This window comes from Anastrepha obliqua, chromosome 6 (assembly GCF_027943255.1).
Source record: "Anastrepha obliqua isolate idAnaObli1 chromosome 6, idAnaObli1_1.0, whole genome shotgun sequence".
NCBI classification, from domain to species: domain Eukaryota; kingdom Metazoa; phylum Arthropoda; class Insecta; order Diptera; family Tephritidae; genus Anastrepha; species Anastrepha obliqua.
In genome coordinates, this window is record NC_072897.1 from 37,948,438 (window position 1) to 37,964,829 (window position 16,392).

Here is a 16,392-nt window from a genome sequence, read left to right on the forward strand (position 1 = left end):
TCGGAGTGCAAATGTGTGCGTACATAAGCTAGGGCATAGGCTCATACATATATGTACATATGTACGAGGCGTGTTCAAAAGGTATCGCGAATTTTGTGTTTATTCAAAAATTATTTATTTATTCAATAATATCTATTTTGTCCCCTTCAAAGTAATCCCCATGAGATATTATGCCCTTGTGGTGTTGTCCTTTCACGGGCCTCTTCAGTTTCGGGAACAAGAAAAAGTCACAGGGGGTCAGATCTGGGAAATACCGTGGCTGTGGCATCATTAGCTTGTTGTTGGCCAAAAAGTCGCGCACAAGCAACAATGTGTGATCAGGGGCGTTATCGTGATGCAAGAGCCAATTTTTGTTCTTCCACAAATACTGGCGCTTCTGGCGGATTGCTTCGCGCAAATTGCGCATAACTTGCATCATCATAACTTGGTCCTTATTGACCATTTTACCCTATGGCAGGAACTCATGATGCACAACGCCCCTACAATCGAAGAAAACAGTAAGCAAAACATTTGGCGCGTTTTTTTGGTCTTGGTTCGTGCGGCAGGTTCCATTGAGATGATTGAGCTTTGGTTTCCACGTCATAACCATAAACCCACGATTCGTCACCAGTTATGACCCTCTGGAGCAAATGTGGGTCGTCGCGGACAGTTTTAATGTGATGCTGCTTTTGGTCGAAATTGAGCAGTTTTGGTACGCATTTTGCGGCCATTTGTCTCATGCCCGAGTCATTGAAAAAAATCGAATGGCACGAGCCAATCGATATGTCTAGGTCCTCAGCAACTTCTCTCACGGTGATTCGACGATTGGACAATACCATTTTCTTCCCTTCATAAATTTTTTCGTCTGTTGTTGAAGTGCTCGGGCGTACCGCACGCTTTTCGTCGTTCACATCTTCTCTCCAAAGTAGATTCTCCGTATGACACTGTCAACATTCGGATTGCATCCGCGCACTTAATTTCGTTTTTCACACAAAATTTGATATAGGTTCTTTGATCCATCTTTTTGAATAGGTAAAAATCGAAGACGAGCCGAAACACGTGCAAGAAAAGCAGCTGTCAACAATTATCTGAACACTCAAAATGGCCGAACTCGTCGGCATGAGTGAGAGACATGAGTACCAACATATCGCGACAAAAAATTTGAAATTCGAATATACGTAACCTGTGAAAATTCAAATTTCGCGATTCTTTTTGAGCACACCTATTATATGCGTAATACAATTAAGAATGCAAATAAGAATTTTTTAGCATTCGTTAGGCAGGAATTCGATCATTCGAGTGTTTACTCATTAATAATTGTATGTATGGTTGAGTCGGTACATATCTACATACATATGGATGTGTGTAACACTAGGAATTAAAGATGCAACTGAACATTTGCTTAGTTGTCTCATATATGTATGCACAAAGGTTTATTTAAATTTTTCTTTTGTTTATTTTAAATCTCAAAGTTTTATACAATTTTGAAAATGCATATATTGTTCCCTGTAGGTAGGTAGGTGAAATGATTGAAGTACCACTCTGCCACTCTCCAAGTACCACCAAAGCGCTGTTTCGATACCATTGTGTGTTAAAATGTGGAGGTTTATATTTTCTGGTAAATAGCACCAGCTCCGTTTCGACTCGGAGGCCGCAACTGGTAGCCCTGGTGATTTTTAATAATAAAATTAAATTAAATTGAATCAAATTTCGTTTGCCAAAGGAACATAGAAATGCACATTCAAATGCCTTTGAAAATGCCGTCGACCATTCGCCAATGTGATTTCCTAGAGAAGCCAAAAACTGTGCAGCGCCAATATACTAAAGAGAAAATTCTCTGTAATCAGCTCTGTTAAGAATTTCAACACACCACGGCTGCGGTTAGACTTCATTTGTGACAATTCACACTATTCGTACCTCTTGAGACTTCTCTATACATTAATATTCTCTGGAGCAAGCGTACGGTAAACATAAAATCAAATGTGCATAATATATTCGTGCATAAATTTGTATGTACGCACAAATGTAGCACATTTGATTTATATATATAGTTATACTATAATGTTACGTCCTACTATACTTAGTTACATGATCACCCTATATACGTATATACCTATTCCTATATTATACCTACTCTTAATTCTAACTTAATCTTACTCTTATATAAGGTTGGCAAAAAAGTCTTGCGGTATTTCCGCAAGCTTGTCTTTGCAAGCGCGTAGTTCTAGTTGTATTCGTCGCATCGGTTCACGCTACAGCTTTTTGGAAAGCCCTTTTCATGCGCTAACACGTGTTTGATTAATTGTTGTTTGTTTTTAGTCGTTCGTGAGTTATAGCGTCGCAAACATGGAGCAAAATAAAGAGAAAATACAGCATATTTTACAGTACTACTACGATAAAGGCAAAAATGCATCTCATGCTGCCAATAAAATTTGTGCAGTTTATGGACCCGATACAGTTTCCATTTCCACCGCACAACGATGGTTTCAACGTTTTCGTTCTGGTGCAGAGGTGATCGAAGATGCGCCACGGTCCGGAAGGTCGGTCGTCGAAAATTGCGATAAAATCGCTGAATTGATCGAAAGAGACCGGCATAGTAGCAGCCATAGCATCGGCCAAGAGCTGGGCATGAGTCATCAAACCGTTATAAACCATTTGAAGAAGCTTGGATTCAAAAAGAAGCTCGATGTATGGGTGCCACACGACTTAACGCAAAAAAACATTTTTGCCCGTATGGATGCATGCGAATCGCTTCTGAATCGCAACAAAATCGACCCGTTTTTGAAGCGGATGGTGACTGCCGATGAAAAGTGGGTCACTTACGACAACGTGAAGCGCAAACGGTCGTGGTCGAAAAGCGGTGAAGCTGCCCAGACGGTGGCCAAGCCTGGATTGACGGCCAGGAAGGTTCTTCTGTGTGTTTGGTGGGATTAGCAGGGAATCATCCACTATGAGCTGCTCCGCTATGGCCAAACGCTCAATTCGGACCTGTACTGCCAACAACTGGACCGCTTGAATGCAGCACTCATGCAGAAGAGGCCATCTTTGACCAACAGAGGCCGAATTGTCTTCCATCAGGACAACGCCAGGCCACACACATCTTTGGTGACGCGCCAGAAGCTCCGGGAGCTCGGATGGGAGGTTCTTTTGCATCCATCGTATAGTCCGGATCTCGCACCAAGTGATTACCACCTATTTCTGTCCATGGCGAACGAGCTTGGTAGTCGGAAGTTGTCCTCAAGAGAGTCCTGTGAAAATTGGCTCTCCGAGTTTTTTGACAATAGGGAAGCGAGCTTCTATAAGAGGGGCGTTATGAAGTTGGCATCTCGTTGGAAACTCGGCATCGAACAAAACGGCGCATATTTGACTTAAATCGCATTATTATAACCAATTTTATGAACAATTGAAAATTCAATAAAAATACCGCAAGACTTTTTTGACAACCTTATATTTAATTACTTATGCTAACTCTTATGTAAACCAACAACTGCTTTACATTCTTTCTCACACTCTACACCCACACGCTTACTCAACATACACACAACATGCATTCCTACATTCATTGCTAGTTTTACTTTCTCCCATTCTCATTAAATGTAAAATATTAGTTAAGCTTTAAGCTAAGAAGAGTCTTTGTAAAAGCGGAAGTGAAATAAAGTTCTTTGACAGAAGAAGACGTGTTTTACTTCATTATTGGCGCAGTCGGTCAAAAGGCTAAAAGTTCGAGAAGAAAATTTTTGAATGCGAAATTAATTGAAGGAACAGTTTTATAAAAAAAAAAGAAATCGAGGAAAACTCGAATACAAAGTGTGAAGAAATTTGACAAAAATAAGAATTTCATAAAAAAATAAAAACAATTTGAATTCCAAAGCTAAAATAACCTTCAAGTCAATTAAAGGTCACCTTGAAGTCAATTCAAAGTGAGAGACTGGAAGTACATGTGTACTAAAATAATGCCAATTAATAGCAGTAGACAGACGTAAAGAATTTACAACAACAACAGGTCACCTTGAGATAAGTGAAAAAACTTCTTTCCAGTTCTAACAAAACCAACGCTTAAAGGAAATAACAATGCCAACTACAACTCCAAAACCAACAAAACAGCGAGAAAGCAGCAACAGCAACATCGGAGAACATATCTATACTAATACAGGGTGGCTGATGAATTTTGCTACATTAAGAAACTCAAATAACTTTTTTTTTAGTGTATGGAATTCATTTATTTATTTTTTTTCAAGTTGAAGGTCATTAAATTTTATTAAATGTAGCTTAACTAGTTTTAAAAATAATTGAATTTAAATGCCCCCCATGCTCGTTGACACAAGTGCGGCATCTTAGTAAAAAGTTGTTCATTGCTGCTTTGAGAGTTGCGACAGGAATAGCCGCAATTGTTGCCCGAATGGATTGTTTTAGTTCATCCAAATTTGTTGGCTTTGTTTTATAAACTTCTTGTTTACATAAACCCCACAAGAAAAAGTCAGGTGCAGTAAGGTCAGGCGACCTGGGGGGCCAACGAAATTCGGAGTTTCTTGAAATCAGTTTATTGGGAAATTTTCGTCGCAACTCTGTCATAACAGTCTGGGCTATGTGAGACGTTGTCCCATCTTGTTGAAACCACACAGAGTTGAAAGGAATTCTCTTTCGGCGTAGTTCTGGATAGAAAAATTCTTTCAGCATTTTCAAATAACGGTCTCCAGTAACCGTAACGGTGTGATCATTTTCTTCAAAAAAATAAGGCCCGACAATACAGCGTGAAGAAACCGCACACCACACTGTCACGCGAAGAGGATGCAATTCCGTCTCGTGGAGTATCTGTGAGTTAGAAGTACTCCATATTCGACAATTTTGTTTGTTCACATTGCCGTTTAAATCGAAATGGGCCTCATCAGACATGAAAAGGCAGTTTAACATGTTTTGGTCTTCTTCCACCATTTGCAGGATCTTCTGGCAAAATTCCAAGCGAATCGGCAAGTCTGCTGCATTCAGTTTGTTAACCATTTGAATTTTGTAGGGAAATAAGTCCAAATCTTTGTGCATTATTGTTTGCAAAGACTGTCGGCTGACACCAAGTTGAGCAGATAAGCTTCTTGTTGAAACCCTTGGATTGCTTTGTATAGCTGCAGCTACAGCAGCGATCGTTTCCTCCGTCCGAACTGGTGGGTTTCGATGATAAGGCCTTCTTGCGACTGTTCCTTGCTCAGAAAAATTATTCACCAGTCTCATTATGGTCCATCTGCTCGGGGGATCGCCGCCAAACATCCGCCTGTACTCTCTCTGTACCAAAACTACGGACTCCAGTGCGTGATAGCGGCGGACTATCCAAATTCTTGTTTGCGTGTCCCAGTTATCCATTTTAATAAATTTTAAAGATCAATCTGCAAATTAAAACAAAAATGGAACAGATAACTTAAAAAGAAAAAAAGTTATTCAATTTTTTTTTGGTAGCGGCTTTCATCAGCCACCCTGTATTATAAAGAGGAAAACTTTGTTTGTTTGTTTGTTTGTTTGTTTGTAACGAATAGGCTCAAAAACTACTGGACCGATTTTAAAAATTCTTTCACGATTCGAAAACTACATTATCCAAGAGTAACATGGATTACATCTTATTTTGGAAAAAATAGGGTTCCGTAAGATATTTGGATTTTTCGGTCACAAACTGAAAAAAATCTTATATAGAAAATAAAGTCAACTTTTTGTGTGTGTTCCCTAACCGGCCGTGTCTGCACCGAATTAAACCAAACTTACACACATTGTTAAGAAGGTATTGAAGATGGTTTCCGTATAGTTTGGATTCCTATTGGTGGATAGGGCTCGAGATATAGGTCAAAACGTGGACCCTAGAATGTGTATGTACAATATGGGTATCAAATGGAAGCTGTTGGTGAATGCTTTAGTTCAGAGTATTTTTCATGCCGCTCCGTGACTAGGGTCTCGAGATAGAGACCAAAACGTGGACCCTAGAATGTGTATGTACAATATGGGTATCAAATGGAAGCTGTTGGTGAATGCTTTAGTACAGAGTATTTTTCATGCCGCTCCGTGACTGGGGTCTCGAGATATAGGTCAAAATGTGGACCCAGGTAACCTTTGGATGTGTATGTACAATATGGGTATCAAATGGAAGCTGTTGGTGAATGCTTTAGTTCAGAGTATTTCCATCCGCTCCGTGACTAGGGTCTCGAGATAGAGACCAAAACGTGGACCCTAGAATGTGTTTGTACAATATGGGTATCAAATGAAAGCTGTTGATAAGTGCTTTAATACGGGGTAATTTTCATACCTATTGATGACTAGGGTCTCGAGATATAGGCCAAAACGTGGACCCGGGTAACCTTCGGACGTGTATGTACAATATTGGTATCAAATGGAAGCTGTTGATAAGTGCTTCAATACGGGGTAATTTTCATACCTATTGATGACTAGGGTCTGGAAATATATGCCAAAACGTGGACCCGCCGTGTCTTTGCACCGAATTAAACCAAACTTACACACATTGTTAAGGAGGTATTGAAGATGGTTTTCGTATAGTTTGGATACCTATTGGTAGATAGGGTCTCGAGATATAGGTCAAAACGTGGACCCTAGAATGTGTATGTACAATATGGGTATCAAATGGAAGCTGTTGGTGAATGCTTTAGTTCAGAGTATTTCCATCCGCTCCGTGACTAGGGTCTCGAGATAGAGACCAAAACGTGGACCCTAGAATGTGTTTGTACAATATGGGTATCAAATGAAAGCTGTTGATAAGTGCTTTAATACGGGGTAATTTTCATACCTATTGATGACTAGGGTCTCGAGATATAGGCCAAAACGTGGGCCCGGGTAACTTTCGGACGTGTATGTACAATATTGGTATCAAATGGAAGCTGTTGATAAGTGCTTCAATACGGGGTAATTTTCATACCTATTGATGACTAGGGTCTGGAAATATATGCCAAAACGTGGACCCGCCGTGTCTTTGCACCGAATTAAACCAAACTTACACACATTGTTAAGGAGGTATTGAAGATGGTTTTCGTATAGTTTGGACACCCATTGGTAGATAGGGTCTCGAGATATAGGTCAAAACGTGGACCCTAGAATGTGTATGTACAATATGGGTATCAAATGGAAGCTGTTGGTGAATGCTTTAGTTCAGAGTATTTTTCATGCCGCTCCGTGACTAGGGTCTCGAGATAGAGACCAAAACGTGGACCCTAGAATGTGTATGTACAATATGGGTATCAAATGGAAGCTGTTGGTGAATGCTTTAGTACAGAGTATTTTTCATGCCGCTCCGTGACTGGGGTCTCGAGATATAGGTCAAAATGTGGACCCAGGTAACCTTTGGATGTGTATGTACAATATGGGTATCAAATGGAAGCTGTTGGTGAATGCTTTAGTTCAGAGTATTTCCATCCGCTCCGTGACTAGGGTCTCGAGATAGAGACCAAAACGTGGACCCTAGAATGTGTTTGTACAATATGGATATCAAATGAAAGCTGTTGATAAGTGCTTTAATACGGGGTAATTTTCATACCTATTGATGACTAGGGTCTCGAGATATAGGCCAAAACGTGGACCCGGGTAACCTTCGGACGTGTATGTACAATATTGGTATCAAATGGAAGCTGTTGATAAGTGCTTCAATACGGGGTAATTTTCATACCTATTGATGACTAGGGTCTGGAAATATATGCCAAAACGTGGACCCGCCGTGTCTTTGCACCGAATTAAACCAAACTTACACACATTGTTAAGGAGGTATTGAAGATGGTTTCCGCATAGTTTGGATACCTATTGGTAGATAGGGTCTCGAAATATAGGTCAAAACGTGGAACCGGGTAACCTTCGGATGTGTATGTACAATATGGGTATCAAATGGAAGCTGTTGGTGAATGCTTTAGTTCAGAGTATTTCCATCCGCTCCGTGACTAGGGTCTCGAGATAGAGACCAAAACGTGGACCCTAGAATGTGTTTGTACAATATGGATATCAAATGAAAGCTGTTGATAAGTGCTTTAATACGGGGTAATTTTCATACCTATTGATGACTGGGGTCTGGAAATATATGCCAAAACGTGGAGCCGCAGTGTCTTTGCACCGAATTAAACCAAACTTACACACATTTTTAAGGAGGTATTGAAGATGGTTTCCGTATAGTTTGGATACCTATTGGTAGATAGGGTCTCGAGATATAGGTCAAAACGTGGACCCTAGAATGTGTATGTACAATATGGGTATCAAATGGAAGCTGTTGGTGAATGCTTTAGTTCAGAGTATTTCCATCCGCTCCGTGACTAGGGTCTCGAGATAGAGACCAAAACGTGGACCCTAGAATGTGTTTGTACAATATGAGTATCAAATGAAAGCTGTTGATAAGTGCTTTAATACGGGGTAATTTTCATACCTATTGATGACTAGGGTCTCAAAATATATGCCAAAACGTGGACCCGCCGTGTCTTTGCACCGAATTAAACCAAACTTATGCACATTGTTAAGTAAGTATTGAAAATGGGTTTCGTAAAGTTTGGTTGTAATTCGGAGCAGTGGCAACGGGTACAGCGTTCTTTTGAGCCAGCCATAATGTCGCTTACTTTTTTAACGCTTGGGGCGGAACTGAACTGTCAAATTGACAGTGTTAGTTACAATGTGTCAATATTTCTTTCTGATTTGGATGCCATAAGGAAAAAACGTAAGTGCAACATGTAAAAATTGTTTGTGAATTTTTTTGGAGTGGATTTTGGAACAGTGAATAATTTCTTACGAAATTTGAGAATTTAATGTGAAATCCGAATGAAATTATGTGTTCGTGGAAAAAACAATTTTTTTCGTTTTTTTTTTTGAAAAATATAAATGGATAATGGTTAAAAAAGCTCCAATTCTTAATAAAACATATAAATTGAAACGAAAAATTCATGGATGATCAGGAAAAAAGACGATTGTTTATTCATATGCGTTGATTTGAAATTTAAAAACAATCTTCTTTTTTCCTGATTTTCAATTTATATTTTATATTTACTCAAAAACAAATAGAAAAACAAAAAATATTGTTTATGCCAAAGCGCTTGAATAAAGAATAAAGAAATAAATAATATGAAAACCATATATTTTCTGTTCTAAACCATATCTATTCTATTTTAGTGTGCCCAGCGAAGGGGGCCGGGTTTGCTAGTTGGTTATATATGTAAATATATCAACGAAAGCAGTGGTTAAAAAAAAAGCAACAGGCGTCATTCAACATAGATTTTCAAATCAACAGAGTTACATATATGTATACATATGTACATATTCGCAGATATACATAAAGTAAGTTGTGCTATAGCGAAAAAGAAAAATTTAAAAAGGTTCATACCTAAATATATATTATATGTACATACTCGTATAAATAAATATACGTACAAACATATCTTTTGTGAAGAACAAAAAAAAAAAAAACTAAGATTAAAAAAAAGGAAATAAATAAGGGACAAACGTATATAAAATAAGTATAAATATAAAATGGATAACTTAGATGTAAACACGAAATTTAAGATTATTTCTACAAATTTAAGTAGTATACCAAGCTATGATGGAAATGCAGATGCTCTTTTAAGTTTTGTACAATGAATTGATTTAATGATACCAATATTAAAATCATTCCCTATAGAGTTTAAAATTTTGCTTATGGGTAATATTAAAGACAAAATAATTGGAAGTGCAAGAAGATCAATTCTAATTAATGGCAATGTAGATACCTGGCCAGAAATAAAGAAAATTTTAGTTGATAATCACGGCGAACAAAAATCTGTTGTTGAGTTAATTGATAAAATAAGATCTTGTCGGTGTGATTTAAGTATAAGAAAATTTTATAATAATCTAAATGCTTTATTATGTCGCTTAAATAATGTTCTGTATTTTAGTAATAACAATTCCTTAGAAATTAATTGAGAAAGTAATGGCAGAATTGCTCTCAATTCTTTCAAATATGGATTACCGGAACCTGTTAGGAGTACTATTGTGAGCAGGAATCCGAAAAATTTAAAAGACGCGTATGATATAATAAAATCCAATGGGTATCTAAAATATAACAATTAAAAATATTGTGTTCATGTTACACATATAACATGTAGCCATTCAAATTTTCAACAAAATAATAATAAAAATACATAGTATTAGACAAAATTTCAACAACAATAATGATAGACAATTTTGTAATAGTAGTAGGCAAAACTACAACAGTAATAACAGTAAATCTTACTATAACAAATATAATGGACAAAATTTTAGCAAGAACAACAGTGGACAACCTTACACAACAATACAACATTCCAGCAGCGTCATGCAAACGATAGTCAAAATTTTTCATCACAGCCGATGCTTAGTAATAGGTATAGCAGACAAACAGGCCGGCAACCAGAAAACAATTTTCAAACAACAAATTATATTGATACTAATAGGAATCCTTATAGTAACCAAAATTATAAAAATACATCAGTTGAACCAATGGAGTTAGGTGTTAACGAGAGTTTTCAAAATTTTCAATATCCCGGGAAAAGAAATTACTCTATATAGTGATTGATACGCATATTAGAAAGCTTAGGTTTATAATTGATACAGGGGCAGAGTATAGCATAATAAATCCTGAAATATGCAACCCTAAGTATGCTGTTAAGCCAATCATTCGCGTATTAAAAGTTTTGGGAAGAACTGTCTATACGAGTAAGCAATATTCTGTACCTTTATTTAAAGAATTTAAAAAACCCAATACTTGTGTGAGCTTTCTGGAATACTCATTTCATAAATATTTCGATGGTATTATAGGAAAAAATATTTTACTTTTTTTAAATACAATAATCGATTATCAAAATAGAAAACTAAAAACCGATGAAGCAACTATACCTATATATTTTAATAAAGAAGAAGAGATTTTAGAAAATGAATATTTAAAAAATGGAAACTTAGAAATACTTACTTGTGAAGATAGAATAGATAAATCCTCCAATGATATTTTTGCTAAACACTTAAATATAATATAAGAGACAAGGAAATACTAAGTACAATTTTAAATGAATATCAGGATATATTTTACAAAGAAGGAGAAAGCTTGCCCTTTACCAAAGAAATTCAACACAGAATAATAACAAAAGCTGATATCCCAGTGTACAGTAAACTTTATAGGTATCCGGTAATACGTCGATCGGAAGTAAATCGGCAAATTCGTGATATGCTAGCTCAAAAAATAATTGTACCAAGTAATAGCCCATATAATTCATCTTTATGGGTTGTACCCAAAAAGGCGAATAGAGATGGGACACCGCAATGGCGAGTTGTCATTGATTACCGGAAGCTCAATGATCAAACAGTCGATGATATGTTCCCAATTCCGAATATGCAAGACATATTCGACAAATTGGGAAAATGTTGCTACTTCAGCACAATTGACCTAGCAAAGGGATTTCACCAAATTCAAGTACATCCTAATGATAGAGCAAAAACGGCTTTTTCAACGGCAGACGGCCATTATGAATTCACCCGTATGCCCTTTGGCCTTAAGACAGCACCTGCCACCTTTCAGAGGTTAATTAATTATGTTTTAAGGGAATATATAAATAAAATTTGTGTTGTTTACTTAGACGACATACTTATATTTTCAACTAGTTTTGACGAGCATATAGTCTCAATTAAGAAAATATTTAATACTCTACGAGCGTCGAATTTAAAAATTCAATTTAACAAATGTCAATTTGCTGACTTCACAACAAAATTTCTGGGACACATTGTATCTGAAGACGGTATAAAACCGGATCCTTCGAAAATAACGGCGATTAATAATATGAAACCCCCAACTAGTGTAAAAGAAATAAAACAATTCCTTGGTATGACAGGATATTATAGAAAATTTATACGGGACTACGCAAAAGTAGCTTACCCAATGGTTCGATTTCTGAAGGAAAACGCAATATTGGATTTTAAAAATGTAGATTTTTTAAAAGCTTTTAATACATTAAAAAATCTAATTACTAATGAACCTGTCTTACAGCCACCAGACTTTGGTACAAAATTTGTGCTTACAACTGATGCATCTCAGTTCGCTATTGGCGCGGTACTAATGCTATGCATCTCGCACTTTATGTGATCATGAGATAAGATATTCCACTATAGAGAAAGAAGCTCTGGCTATGGTATGGGCTGTAAAGCATTTTAAAACTTATTTATATGGACGAAAGTTCATCATCCAAACGGATCATAAACCGCTTATTTGGCTTCACAATCTAAAGGAGCCTAATATGAAATTACAAAGATGGAAAATACTTCTAAATGAATACGATTTTGAAATGACGTATATTAAGGGAAAAGATAATAACGTTGCAGATATATTAAGCAGATATTTTGAGCAGTATAATAAAAATAGTGAAGTAGCTAATTTGTACAATAATAGTACAGTAAAATGGAAATTGATGATGAAAAGTGTGATAATTTGGATACAATATCTATAGAAACAGCACACAGTGCTCTTGAAGATAATTTAAAAAATATATTTAGAACAGAAAAAAGCATTAATTATTACAAAAATCAGATATATCTCAGTTACGGTCAAAGTGAACAGTTTTTTATAAAAATCGTTAACAAAAAGTGTCAGACTCATATAGTAGTAACGAAAAACTCGAATTTAAAAGATATCATGGAAAAAGTCTTGATAAACAAGGGAATTCTGTGCATTTTTTGTGATGATAGTGAACTATATACGTAAATTTTTTTGAGAATAATAATCTTACTTTGTACAAATCAAACGGTGTTTTAATAGAAGTTACGGATAAAAATGACATATTACCAATAACACTAGTTTACACCAAAAATGGTCCTCGACCAAAAGGCGTTTTTTAAACTAATTTGAGGTCGCTGAAACCAAAAATGAATTTTATTTTTTTTTTTTCAAAGAACGGTTTCCGAGATATTCCCAAAAAACCTGTTTTTTGGGCAATAGTGCAGTTATTACTTGCAATCTCGAAAACAGTGCGCGCCATTTCTTTGAAGTGCATCAATTTCGAAAGGCACATACATAACCTACATGGCAATACATAATTCGTGTCAATGGAAGTCGTAGTTTTCGCAAAACAGCTGTTGAAAGTTAAAAAAAAGGCATTTTTGACGTTTTTTACTAAATTATCAAAGTTTATTAACTTTTTTCTGGAACAAAAAATTTTTTTATATCGACATAAGATAGGTTTTCTGAAAGACAATTTTCTCACCTACATTTGAAGTCTAAGTTTGTCTGAATCGACGAAAAATTGTAGAAGTTATGACCCATAAAGTCAACACGTGTGATTTTGCAGCTTTTGACTTGGCTATGTTTGAGGTCGAAAATACGTTTTTACTCTCGAACTTCTTCTTTTATGTTGCACAGAATCTTCACGAAGTTGCATCCAGCAGTAGTCGCTCATCATTCCTTGATCCCAAAAGCCCTCATAACGCTTTTCAATCGTAGCAATATCTTGATGAAATCGCTCGCCTTGTTCATCACTTTCAGCCCCCAAATTCGGAGGAAAAAAATCCAAATGACTGTGAAGTAGGTGCATTTTTAACGACATGCGAGCACCTGTTAACAAAAACAAAGTTAATTGTAAATTTTCCAATAATTTTCCAATCAATTTATATGATAAATATATTTTGGAGTATGTACGTTTTACACTACTAACCAATAGTTTTAAAGTGTTTCATCATTGTATGAATCAACTGACGGTCGTTGTTGCTCCTGTTGTTTCCCAAGAGTCCATGAACAACTTTTTGGAAAGCTTTCCAAGCTTTAGCTTCGGAACTGTCAAGGCATTGTTGAAATTCTGTGTCCGTAAACAATTTCTTTATCTGTGGACCGAATAATATACCCGCTTTGATTTTCTCTGTTGATAATCTTGGGAACTTGGTTTTGAAGTATTTAAGGGCTGTGTTTTCCGGTTTTTTTGTCAAAGCTTTCACAAAATTTTTCATTAGCCCAAGTTTTATATGCAAAGGGGGGAAAATAACTTTTTTTTTCTCAACAAGTGCTTTTTTGGTAACGTTGTTTTTTCCCACGACATGCTCCATACGCTTCGGCCAAACTTGTTGAGTGAAATGTTTGGCATCCGCTCTGCTATCCCAAAGACACAAAAAACAACTGTATGTGGTATAGCCACCCTGCAGACCAGTCAGTAGAGCGACAACTTTCGAGTCACAGCATATTTTCCAGTTATACGAACTGTAGTCAATTAATTGAAGTAGCTCTTTCATTGTCTCATAAGTTTCTTTGACATTCGTAGAATGAGCAACGGGGATCGATGGTTTCTTGTTGCCTTTGTGCAGTAAGACAGCCTTAACACTATACTTGCTACCATCAATGAATAGACGCCACTCATTTGGATCATGAGTTTCTCCAAGTGCCGTAAACAACTTATTAACATTATTGCTGTAGCAAAAATTTTCTGTTTTTGAGAAATACTTTTCGAAATTTTTATTGCGGTTTCGGTAATACGTTACGCTAGTACCTGATTTCAAATAACCGCGTTCCTGTAGACGTGAAGCTAGGAGTTCTGATTTTTCTTTCGATAAGTTGAGATCACGACATAAATCGTTTAATGCTCTCTGATTAATTGGCTCTGCCTTCTGACTCGATGTGCTTGGGGAGCTGCCGACACTCGAAATCGAAGCTGTTATTCCTTGAGAACTGAGGGACTCTGCTTTTGGTGTTGGTGGTTCACGTTTTGGATATTGTGTAGAATGTGGTGCGGTTTTTGTCACTGATGACACTTCGGGATACGTAGCTTTGCTATATTTTCCTCCTCGAAGTTTAGTCAGGCAAAAATAGCAATCACTCACATGATCAATAGGATTCCTCCACTCAAATGGCTTACCAAAAGATAAGTATGACCATGAGCCTTTGGTAAATTCGTTCAAACGTGCAGAACATGTAGCGCAGACAGAGTTTGGAGTCCACGTTTTGTCCATACCTTTTGCTCATAAACCAAAATATTGCTCGTAAGCTGCTAATAAATGCGTGGTCAGCTTTTTTCGAGCACTTTCTTTGAAGATATAATATACTAGCAAACCCGGCCCCCTTCGCTGGGCACACTAAAATAGAATAGATATGGTTTAGAACAGAAAATATATGGTTTTCATATTATTTATTTCTTTATTCTTTATTCAAGCGCTTTGGCATAAACAACATTTTTTGTTTTTCTATTTGTTTTTGAGTAAATATAAAATATAAATTGAAAATCAGGAAAAAAGAAGATTGTTTTTAAATTTCAAATCAACGCATATGAATAAACAATCGTCTTTTTTCCTGATCATCCATGAATTTTTCGTTTCAATTTATATGTTTTATTAAGAATTGGAGCTTTTTTAACCATATTTTTCAAAAAAAAAAAAAACGAAAAAAATTGTTTTTTCCACGAACACATAATTTCATTCGGATTTCACATTAAATTCTCAAATTTCGTAAGAAATTATTCACTGTTCCAAAATCCACTCCAAAAAAATTCACAAACAATTTTTACATGTTGCACTTACGTTTTTTCCTTATGGCATCAAAATCAGAAAGAAATATTGACACATTGTAACTAACACTGTCAATTTGACAGTTCAGTTCCGCCCCAAGCGTTAAAAAAGTAAGCGACATTATGGCTGGCTCAAAAGAACGCTGTACCCGTTGCCACTGCTCCGAATTACAACCAAACTTTACGAAACCCATTTTCAATACTTACTTAACAATGTGCATAAGTTTGGTTTAATTCGGTGCAAAGACACGGCGGGTATACGTTTTGGCATATATTTCGAGACCCTAGTCATCAATAGGTATGAAAATTACCCCGTATTAAAGCACTTATCAACAGCTTTCATTTGATACCTATATTGTACATGCACAACCAAAGGTTACCCGGGTCCACGTTTTGACCTATATCTGGAGACCCCAGTCACGTAGCGGCATGAAAAATACTCTGTACTAAGGCATTCACCAACAGCTTCCATTTGATATCCATATTGTACAAACACATTCTAGGGTCCACGTTTTGGTCTCTATCTCGAGACCCTAGTCACGGAGCGGATGGAAATACTCTGAACTAAAGCATTCACCAACAGCTTCCATTTGATACCCATATTGTACATACACATCCGAAGGTTACCCGGTTCCACGTTTTGACCTATATTTCGAGACCCTATCTACCAATAGGTATCCAAACTATGCGGAAACCATCTTCAATACCTCCTTAACAATGTGTGTAAGTTTGGTTTAATTCGGTGCAAAGACACGGCGGGTCCACGTTTTGGCATATATTTCCAGACCCTAGTCATCAATAGGTATGAAAATTACCCCGTATTGAAGCACTTATCAACAGCTTCCATTTGGTACCCATATTGTACATACACGTCCGAAGGTTACCCGGGTCCACGTTTTGGCCTATATCTCGAGACCCTAGT

The 16,392-nt window shown here is 36.7% G+C and overlaps 1 pseudogene; it reads left to right on the top strand.

Moving 5' to 3' along the window:
- The first annotated feature begins 9,459 nt into the window (after nt 1-9,459).
- Nucleotides 9,460-10,014, top strand: LOC129249948 (uncharacterized; annotated as a pseudogene).
- The last annotated feature ends 6,378 nt before the right edge of the window (nt 10,015-16,392 follow it).